This window comes from Cryptomeria japonica, chromosome 4 (genome assembly GCF_030272615.1).
Source record: "Cryptomeria japonica chromosome 4, Sugi_1.0, whole genome shotgun sequence".
Lineage (NCBI taxonomy): Eukaryota > Viridiplantae > Streptophyta > Pinopsida > Cupressales > Cupressaceae > Cryptomeria > Cryptomeria japonica.
The window spans coordinates 383209432-383220327 of NC_081408.1; the positions used below are offsets into that span (position 1 = coordinate 383209432).

General features: G+C 31.7%; 1 long non-coding RNA gene across 1 annotated transcript; it reads left to right on the forward strand.

The window, feature by feature from the left end:
* Positions 1–641: 641 nt before the first annotated feature.
* LOC131047661 (uncharacterized) lies at positions 642–9983 on the forward strand. Its single transcript, XR_009106274.2, has 2 exons — positions 642–851; positions 9724–9983. It is a non-coding gene; the product is annotated as an uncharacterized LOC131047661 (long non-coding RNA).
* The last annotated feature ends 913 nt before the right edge of the window (positions 9984–10896 follow it).

Genomic DNA, 10896 nt, shown 5'->3' on the forward strand with positions numbered 1-10896 from the left:
TAGGAGAAATTCCACCTTTTGTGGTCTTATTTTGCTATTACACTCCACATTCGGTGGGTCATCCACCTCTTGTGGAATATCATATTATTTCTCCTACCTACCCTAGTATTTCTTACCTACCCTTGTTTCTCATTGAACCACATGTCATGATTGTGTGCTCGTACTCCATATGGCCTTGCCTATATAAGTAGGCCTATATTCATTGTATTGGTTAATCCAGTTGATCATTTGCATATTGATGAGAATACAGTTTGTTCTTGTCATTCTTTTGTCTCTCTTTTATACTTTTCATTGTGCCTTTGATCTTGGCAAAATCTCACAAAAATAAAGAATCTCCCCTTTTGTTCAAGTTAGACTTATTGCTTTACTTTCCTTTTTTTTAAAATAATTTTATTTTACTATTTATTAAAACAATTTGTTTTAATAAATGTTAGACTAAAATTATTACTACTTTTTAGATAAATGATATTTTATAATTTTAATATAATTTAATTAAGTGAAGTGAAGCGTTAACTAAATTATATTAAAATTATAAAATAAAGAAAGTAAGACTTGGAATAAGTCATTTTACTCTTTATTTAGGGCTCAATACATACCTTAATGTCGAAAGACATAAGTCTTTGACATAGGCATATTCATGCAAAATTTGTTTTCCTTTTTTAAAATAAATAAAAGAAACCATATTTCTAAATAGGGCGTGCAATACATAATCGAACCGTAAATTGCATTGTTTTTTACACTTTTTGCACTCTCTGGCTTTTGATTGAGAATACTTTTACTGCGGCCGCCATGCACTTTGAAGCTAGGGTTTTAGAGATCGAACAAAGGTTTTTCTTGCAAATCTTTATGTGGTATGCACTATTTTTTTTTTATCTTTGTCTTTCTATCTGCACTTTGGTAGAAAAGAAAAGCGGAAACTTTGCTTTCGTTTTGTATGTATAATGAATTAGGTTTTCTTTTTTTATAGTTTTAATAAAAAAACCCTAAAAGTTGTTTTCTCACGGATTTTGTAGGGTTTATATCTGATATCTACTCTCTTCACTATCATCATACCCCAAGGCCATTTGTATATTTGACAAGAAATAGTCATTTGACTGTAACTTTCTTTCTTGTAATGCCCATACCCTAGTTAGACTTGTAAAACCCGTTTGACCATGATTGACTTCCTATGTGGCATTCTTGAAAGGTAGGTTAACCATGGTGAAATGTGTAGTTTAGATAATATAAATAACTGTGCATACTTAATTATTGTGCTTTCGCATCGATTTTCGTGTAAATGTAATTGTTCCTAACCCTTGTGTTGAATCTTGAGCTAACGCCTTCATTGAATATGTATATGTATATGCATGCTTGTATGAATTCATGGGTGCAGGAGATGGCAGGTACGACACCGCTTAGGGCAAGGTTCATCTCCTTTGGAATTTGCAAGGTTGAGTATGCTCCTTCATCTTTAGAATTCGGATTTAGTGGTCATATAACTCTCGTCTTGCCTTAGCCATGGTTAGGTGAGCATCGTGCGTGGATTCGTGGGGCTTGTTTTTCATTGGGATGCATGTCAAGAGACTTGGAGGACTTCCTCGATTTGCGTGCCTTGCGAGAGGTAAGTGAGGTTTGTTATCCTAAGTATTAAATTCAAAATTAATGAGTAGGCGTACACAATAGTGATATAGGAATTTAAATAGGTAGTTTCTTTTATATGATTAATCACTAATTTAAGAGATTGCTTTAAATTATTAATGTAGCAAACTTAAGGTATTTAACTTGGGATAGCATGCTCATTTACACATTTGCGACATTTACGCATTTGTAGTTGAGAAATTAGAATAAATAAGACTCTTGTATTAGATTAGTCTTTTATTTAAAAATGTCGCTTTATTTTGTTGTAGCGAGTTAATTTAATAGTTAATTTTAATAACTACAATTTTAATAAATTATGCATGTTAGAAAGGAAAATTTTTAAAGTCGTTTGGGAGATGGAAATAAATTACTCATTTCCGCATTTTGGAAGAAAAGGGATAAATTATTATTATTTAAACGAAATTATTTCTTTGTTTACTTGAAAAGCCGATATAGTATAAAAGTTTGACTTTTAGAAAATTAAATTAATCAAAAACGCCTTCTTGGTCAATAGTTCCGAATTATAAAAGTAGGCCAAAAATTAATATTGAGGAATTAAAATTTAAAACTCAATTAAAAAAAAAAAAAAGAAGCATTTTAATTCTAATAAGGGAAAACAAATAAGATTAATAAATAATGGAAAGGAATGACTTCCATTTGGGATTTTCATTCATTTTATTTTTTTTTTAAAAATGCCTAATTTCGAAATTTAAAATTAGGGCAAAATTAGGGTTTTCTTTTTAATCTTGTTTTGTAAGCATTTTGGGGGCTTCTTGGCCCTTGGTCTTTTTTTGGAAAAACATGGTTCTTGCAAGGGAGATTGGGGATTTTGGAGAGGGATGAGGAAAGAGAGCAGCTGATTTGGGAGCTCATCTTCATCAAAATCCCTTCCCGGAAAGCGTTTGGATGTAAGAAATTTTAATCTACCCTTTTTGTTGCATGAGTGTTTTCTTTTAGATTTAGTTTTCAGTTTGGTTGGAGGCTTGGTTGTTCTTGGTTTTAAGATTGGCCATGGTTTTTGGGATATTTTGAGAAAGAGAAGAAAGGGCTGTGACTATTTTTGTATTTTTTTTTGAAAAAATGGGGTTGCTGGAAAATACTTTAAATTTGTGATTTCAGACTGTGTTTTGGTGATATAATCATACATTTTGTTTGTATTACTTACTTATATTGTTCTTTTTGTTTTAAAAAAAAATAAAATATCTATATATATTCATTTGGCAAATTGTGGACTGCACTCAGGCAGTTTGGTCTGGGTCTGCAATGGTAAAAAATTTGGATCTGGTACTGTTATTTTACCAGTGAATGTTTTTTGAAAATAAAATAAAACAAAAATGAAAAAATATATATTAAAAAAAAAAAACTATTTTATGCCCCCCCCCATCGCTGGGAGGAGGCATCGCTACCATGGTAGCTACTGCTACCAGCTGGTAGCAGCGCTACCAAGGGTAGCTACTGCTACCAGCTGGTAGCAGCGCTACCAAGGGTAGCAGCCTGCTACTAGTTGGTAGCAGCGCTACCAATGGTAGCGTGGCTACCAAGGGGGCCCACGTGGTATTCCACGTGGGTAACCCCAGTTTCAATATGCCTTGTTTTTTTTTTAAAAAACTTTTGTTTATTAAATTAGTTTTTAATTTATTTATTTTTTAATTGTTTTAAACAAAAGAAAATAATAAAATAATAAATTTACGATATGTTAATAAATGAAAAAAAAAAAAGAGGGGAAAAACATTATATTGACTTTATATGGAGTCTTTGTTATTATTTAAATTTAGTTTTTTTTTTTTTCTCCCTTATTTAATTAATATTATTTAAGCTGAGTAATGATTAATATATGGAATTTAGAATATTGGAAGCTCGAAAACTCATATCGAGATACATGCTTTCTTTTTGCCACATTCTGATTTCTATAACTGGCATTGATAATTACTAATCATAAACTATGGTTAAATGTGGTTAATTAACAAATGATATCTTAGGAATTTCTTATATCAACATATAATATTAATCACATGTGGCCTCTTGGTCCCTTCGTAACGAATACATTTCATGAATTAACCCTTAGTGTTCAGACGACAATTTTAATCGGATAGATATAAATTGAGATTTACATATACTTGTTTTAAATATATGCAAGGGAATTTATAAATTTTTGGGGGGTACTAGTGTATAGTTCTAGACCAACAATGTCAGTGATGTGTATCTAAGGATTAAGTAAAATACCCGAATGAGAAAAGATTACGTTTATGTGAACCTAGTTGGAAAACTTGTAGAGTTGTATTTACTGACTGAAATGGTCATTTGCAGTATGGTTGTGATCGCCAAAAAGGCAAGATTGTAAAGACATGTAAATATGTAACCTTAACTATATTAAATACCAAAGGGGTCTTGCAGTTGAGCAGACCCGGAGATGTAGCCCATTCGGGGTGAACTCCGAGATCATATCTGTGTTATGTGATGTTTATAGCGTGCTTTGTTTTATGTTTTAAATTATCATGAATGGTTGTATTCTTGCATGAGTGTATGGTGGAAATTTAATGAATTCAAATTAAAGTGCATGACATTATTCATATGGATAAATTTAGTTATGTAAGTTCATAAAACCTCGTGAATCATGGTTATGGCAAGCATTTAAAATATTGTAATTAAAGTTGTAAAAAAAAAAGTAATTTGATAATGTAATTTAAATTGTAATAGTGGAAGAAATCTAGTTAGAATTACTTCATTGGATTAATTTGTTAATAAGTATGTTAATGGATTGAATGTACAAGGGAAAACAAAGTTAAAACTTATGTCATATTTCCCAGATTGAGATTAAAAGGTTGAACATCATAAAAACATCTATCTTTTTACCTTAGTGAATGAATTCACGCCATGTTAATTATGCTTCATTGCAAAGGATGAATTTGTTAAGTTATTTCACGTTTTAATCTTAACATTAATCCTCACCAGATTATTTCTATAACCGGGTGAACCCAACTAGAAAACCCATATGTTAATCTTTATAAAAGGAATCACTCATGCTTGCTAAGATTGAACTAGAATGGGAAACGTCATGTTAATTATGTTTCATTATATTGGATATAGTTGTTTGGTCAATTACGTTTAATCTTAACAAATTAACCTTACCGAAATTTAACTTGGTAATTGGCGAAACTCAACTAGTCCACCATAATTATAACCCCAACAAATGAATTTCCTTATGATTGTTAAAGATGAACTGGAAAAGAAGGGATTCAATTAGTTGTTGATACATTAAATCTAATAAAAGAATCTCTTTCACCTTATATTCATTTAACAAAAAAAAAAGTGATTTGCAACAAGATAATTGTAATTCAATCCTAATGAAAGAGCATCTGTTGGAACTTATACTCTAATCTTGAAATGTTAGATATTATCTAGCTAACTATATCTTAAAGTTAAAGGATGAACTCTTGTGGCTCAATACATTTTCAACGTAATGATTCAAGCCATCTAGTAGTATTATTTTAAAAACTCCAAATGAATTCCTATGGCTACTCACATTATACCTTTCGTAAAAGAACTTCAACTCATCAGTTGGCTAAGCATGAGATCAAATGAAGGGGGCCTCACTCTTTTAGTTGTAGTTAATCCTTAAGGAACGAACTTCTCTTATTAACCATACTTTTTAATATTTAAAAAAAAATATATCAAATGTGGGTGAATATTTTAAAAATCAAATGAAGGAATCCTCGCTTTACTAATCGTAGTTTAACCTTAAATGAATGAAACTCATAGGCATATTTTTTAAACATTAAAGGATGAAATCAATTGTGAATGGGTACCACAAACCCAAGGAATGAACTTCATTATATTAAACACATGAACCCTTTTGGGGGCCACTTAATGTAATTATGAAATTAAGTGCATTGAATAAATAACTCCTCAATGGCCTCCTAACCACCAAAGTAAACGAACGCCTCCTAAAATTTTAAGATGTCATATCTTTGAACACATTGGTAATTAAGATCTATGTATTAGCTCGTAATTAAGATATCTAGTTTAATGGAATCTAACGACGCAAGTTGAGTTAGGTGTAAGGGTTGTGTAATCGCGTTGGGAAACCTCTTAGGATCATTTAGCCTTCCGCTGTGTTATCTAGTTATAGATAACTTTGAGATAACTGCATCCCATCTTAATATTGTAACTTTTCATTAACGCTCTTAATTATTACTTAAAGAAAAATAAATAAAATAAAATTTTGCACTCTAATTGAGTGTTTTTTTAACTTAAACCCTTAGGGGTTTCTTGGCGGGGCATTACATTTCTCTAACATTCAAGTCTGATATAAGCTTCCTTATGGCCGCACTTCCTCTCTCTTTTCTTCTTATTGTTCATTCATCTTTTCAAAACCTTGAGTGACTGATCACTATTTGAAAGTCATAACTTTCATTTCTGTGGCTTTTTCTCTATTCATAGATTTGACATTTTAAACCCTTATATTCCTTGTTATTGGGTCAAGTTTATGTATTGGTTCGAACTTGACATTTCTTCATTGATTTGTTATTCACTTGTGATAGGGTCTAAGTGTGAATGGAATACTTGCCTATCTTTTAGATATGATATATGTGTCTTTCAATATCATAATCCTTATGGCTACTGAGATTGTTCTATGCTAATATGGTTTTTCCTTTGTTTCAGATATACTATTGCGCTTTTAGTCTTCATTCTGTACCAATTCTCTATCTTTGAAGACTGCTATTAAGACTATATTTTCTAAGTTAAAAGACCATGACAATTATTTTCTTTCATGAACTTTCATGACTACACTATATTTTATATTCATAAAAATGTTAGACTATTGGTTTCACCCTTCATGCTCTAATTACCTTACCTTATGTTCCTTGGCATTATGTTGGATATGAAGTGTGCATGTTTCCAACTATATAATAGCAGTATCCTTTATGGCAAATATATTATAACTACTATAAAGTTGAAACTTTTAGTTTATGACTATATCCTTTTAATGCTCTAACTGTGACTGGTCTTGGCATTTTACCTTTAAATATTGTTCATCCCTTTTCTTTGAAAATGTCTTTGCTTTGAAATGATGATTTTTTATGGCTTTTTATACATTCCTCATGACTGCTTTTGATTCACTGTTTAGTGGGTTGTACACTGACTTAAGATGAATATGTGATTTAACCCATTTTATCTTGTCAACATATGGTTGTCATCTCATAATTGTTCCTTGACTGCTACACATTCCTCAAAAAGGTCTTATTTTTGTTCTATGGCAGGGAATGTGTGAATGTCCTTGTGTATTGGGTTAGTTGGGACTACATTTTCCTGATGAGTTGATTCTAAAGTATGGGCTTTCCATCTTTAGTGGTATGCATACTTGACAGTGTTTCTCTATCTCTTTAAAGCTCTATACATCTTAGTGTCCTGACTGATAGAAGAGAATTATGTACCAACAGACTATCTTTAGTTGCCCTGATCACTACTCACTGAAAATCAATTGTAATTATGAGGAACCATTGTTGTCCCTTTATTAATTTTATTGACTATCTCGAAATATACCAAATATGTTATTCATTGTCCCTAAGACTGTTCTTTGTTTTTAGTGATACTTGGCCATTGTTAGCTTGTTTAATTGTTCAATGATATCACTATTGTGACACAAAATGTATACTCATCATTACTTGATCTATTGGAATTCTTTCTTTCATAAGTGCTAATCTATGATAAACTGCAATCTCCTATTTGGTGAATGAAACAAATCATCATAATTGTTATGCTGCTCTTTACACATGTTTGTAACTATCTCTACTAGAGATGCTCTATCTCGGGCTTAGCTACTTTCTTACTGTTCATGTGGACTGGGAAATGCTTGCTCATTTGGTACTTTGCTTGTTATGAAATATTATTGTCTGTCATTTTGAAGAACTCTTTTTAATTCACTGTACATGACTATATTTTTTGCTCTGATGCAAAATATCAGTCAATATGATATTGATCTTTTTATTTTTGGTGTCTTTATCATTGAATTGAACACTAGATGAGCTCTTTTGACTATAATTTGTTAGCTATAACCTTGTCATGTTGTGTCTGAAGTTTGTGACTACATTGTGTAAGAAGGTCAGCTTTCCAAAAAAGATGTGATAGTGATTGTGCATGTACCCCTTATTGCAAATAAACATGATCTTCCTTGTGTGTGCAACCTCATGGCAATTGTTATTTACTACCATCAAACAACATACCTCAATATTGTACCTTTTCTGCAAATGATTGATTTGACTATAGATTAATGGAGATCATGGTCCATTGACTAAGATCGTCATTTATTCTGTATCTTTGTATTTTCTTGAATTGACTGTGAGTCACTGTGATCTTTGAACTCTTCATGAATATATCTCTGTTAGGGTGAATGGTTGTAGATGCTATTAAGATCAGAAAATGTATTGCTTTTCTTGTTGTCACTGTTATGAATATATGATGTTTTGTTCATTGTTCATTTATTTCTTTATTGAGGATCATTGACTACCATTGTATAGGTTCAACATTTTACTGTAATGAGATACTATGTTGCTAACACCAATATTGCTCCTTTTTCTGATTTTGTTCCAGTAGTAACTCCTCTATTAGTATGAAGTGGTTGTTCATATATCAATGCTTTCAAGACTTTTTATTTTGATGATCATGTCATGCATATAAAAGCCTGCCATGTGAACTATACTTTTGATACTTGCAGATGATTGTCAAAAGTTTTTCATTATTCACAATTGTCTTTGAGGTATTCATTACTTTATGATTTGTTATCCTATTTGCTGTCATTTTGGCACATATGATTGTTCTATGCATTCAAGCTTTTTTCATTCTTTGTAAATTGTTTGGCTCCATAGATGACTGCTATTTTCATTAATTTGTTGATTTGACTGGTGCAACATTAGCTTTGCACTATGCTCATTGTCATTTATGGATATTACTTCTCTTTGGAGGCTTTAAGACCTTTGTGATTTTCATACTGTCTACTCTTTGATCTTGAGTTTGTCACTACACAATACATCTTTGATAGTTCTAGGTTTGGTTTGAAAGTTTTACTATGCTCATCATGACTCAATGCTATAAGACAATGAATGCACAATGTGACTCCATGCTGATTTTTTTATCATTATATAATTGTCCTTCCTTTGACGAATAGTTATGTCTTCTTGATAATGATTGTATAATTGTGTCATTAATGTAATCCTTATCTATCAAAGATGACTGTCTTTTTTGTTAACCCTTAGCATGACTGTGTATACACTCTGAGATAATTGTTTCAGTTCAACCACTGTCTTGAGGATTCTTGGTGATAGCAATGTTGTGTATAACCTTTCTCATTGTCTTTTTAGTGCCTTCAAAGAATTATTTGTTTTCTTGAGTAGAAATATCTTTTTATTCACAGTGACTGTGTTGTTGACAAGACAAGAACTTAAACACTTCCTTTCTTAGATTTGTCTCATGCTTTCATCTAGGCATTGAAGGATTATCTCAACTCTATGAACATCCAGTGCATCTATGATTGTTCTCTTGATACTATCCTGAGAGTTATAAGGTTGTGACTACCCCTATCAATGGATGTCTTCTCTGCTTGTTGTTATTATTGCATGCTTTACTATTTACTGTTATGATTCAAATTATGAGTTTGTATACTTGCCTTTACTCTTATGGTGTCTTTGGTCACTTGTTGATCACGGAACATAGCTTTATTCATTGTTGTATGTGTTGACATTGGATGACAGTTTATTATTGTCATTGAATTCCAATATATGGGATCATGGATACAGTTGTGCTCATTGTTTGATAGCTGATTTGTGTCACCCTGCAAGTAGTGACATGTATGCTAAGCTCAACCCCTTCAGGAGCCCATTTTAACCATACATGATATTTCTAAAATTAAAACCTATATCTATACATGAAACAAACAAGCTAGATAAAAACACAGTTCTCGTTGATATCTCATGGCATCTTTTTTGCATTGATCTCTTATGTTCTAAATCTGATATAGCGGTGTAGGAACACTAGGAGTAGCATAGTGTATGTAGGAGTGAAAGTAATAACCCAGAGCTCTAACAAAACCATTTTATCTCTCTATTTCAGGTCATCTCATGGAGTAGACAATGAGATGCTCAAACCAACGAAGTTGATCATAAGATTCTTCTGCAAAACTCATCAACCTATTTAGGCAATGATGGGTTCTTTCTTTCCCTTCTTCATACATTCTTATGTTTCTTTTGTGTTTACTCTTCTATGATCAATGTGATCTTTTCTCATCTACTCCCACGGCTTGTGTGGGATCTTGTAAATAGTTTGTTCTTTAAAAATAAAAATGTATTACATGCAAATGTTTTATTCATGTATATCTTTGTTGATTCATACATTGCACATTGGAAATAAGATACTTGTATGGCATACATATTTATTTATAAATTTTGGAAGAATGTTTTGTGTACCTTTTATCTGCAATGCATAAGACCTATATAGGTCACCAAATTTAGATGTGATAAAAATTTGGTAATAGTAATCATGAAATAGGGTTAGTAAAATCATAATCATCATCAAAACCATGATAAATATAATCTATAAACAATCCATCATATAGTAAGCATATAGAATCCATCGAGCACATACATTCATCAAATCACATGATCAATATCGATAGTATCAATATCCATATAGATCATAAAAATAGCACATGTCTAACATCAATAATAAGTAACTGAAACACATGAGTAATCATCATCCAAATCATCAAATATAGTCTAGATAAGTCTATCAAGCTTGAAATAAAAGTCAACTCTAGTCAAAATAGGTCAAGTCAAGGGTGGACACCAACAATCTAGACCTCGTCTATATAAAGTATATGTGACAATGGTGTAACGAGTGAATTGTCAAATAAAGTTTCATTTTTTATTCTTTGATAGGTCAAGAGGAAGGGTATCGTCTTTCAAGTAGGTATAAATTTGGCCATAATGAGAGGAGTCGGGTCCTACTAGGTGACATATGATTTGGGAATCAGGACAATCATAAGTAGGGTGAAACAGTTCTTCCATCAGGAATTCATAACAATCTTGATTTTCTTGTATTTGAAGTGAGAGACAATTGTAACCATGACATCAGCTGCTTTGTTGTCATTCCTCGGGATCTTCTCAAAAGAAATGTCTACAAATATCTTCTAAATTCATCCATCATCTTCTTGTAAGGAATTATATTTTTATGTTTGGTTTCATAATCATCATTGACTTGAATGATGACTAGCTGAGAATCTCCAAA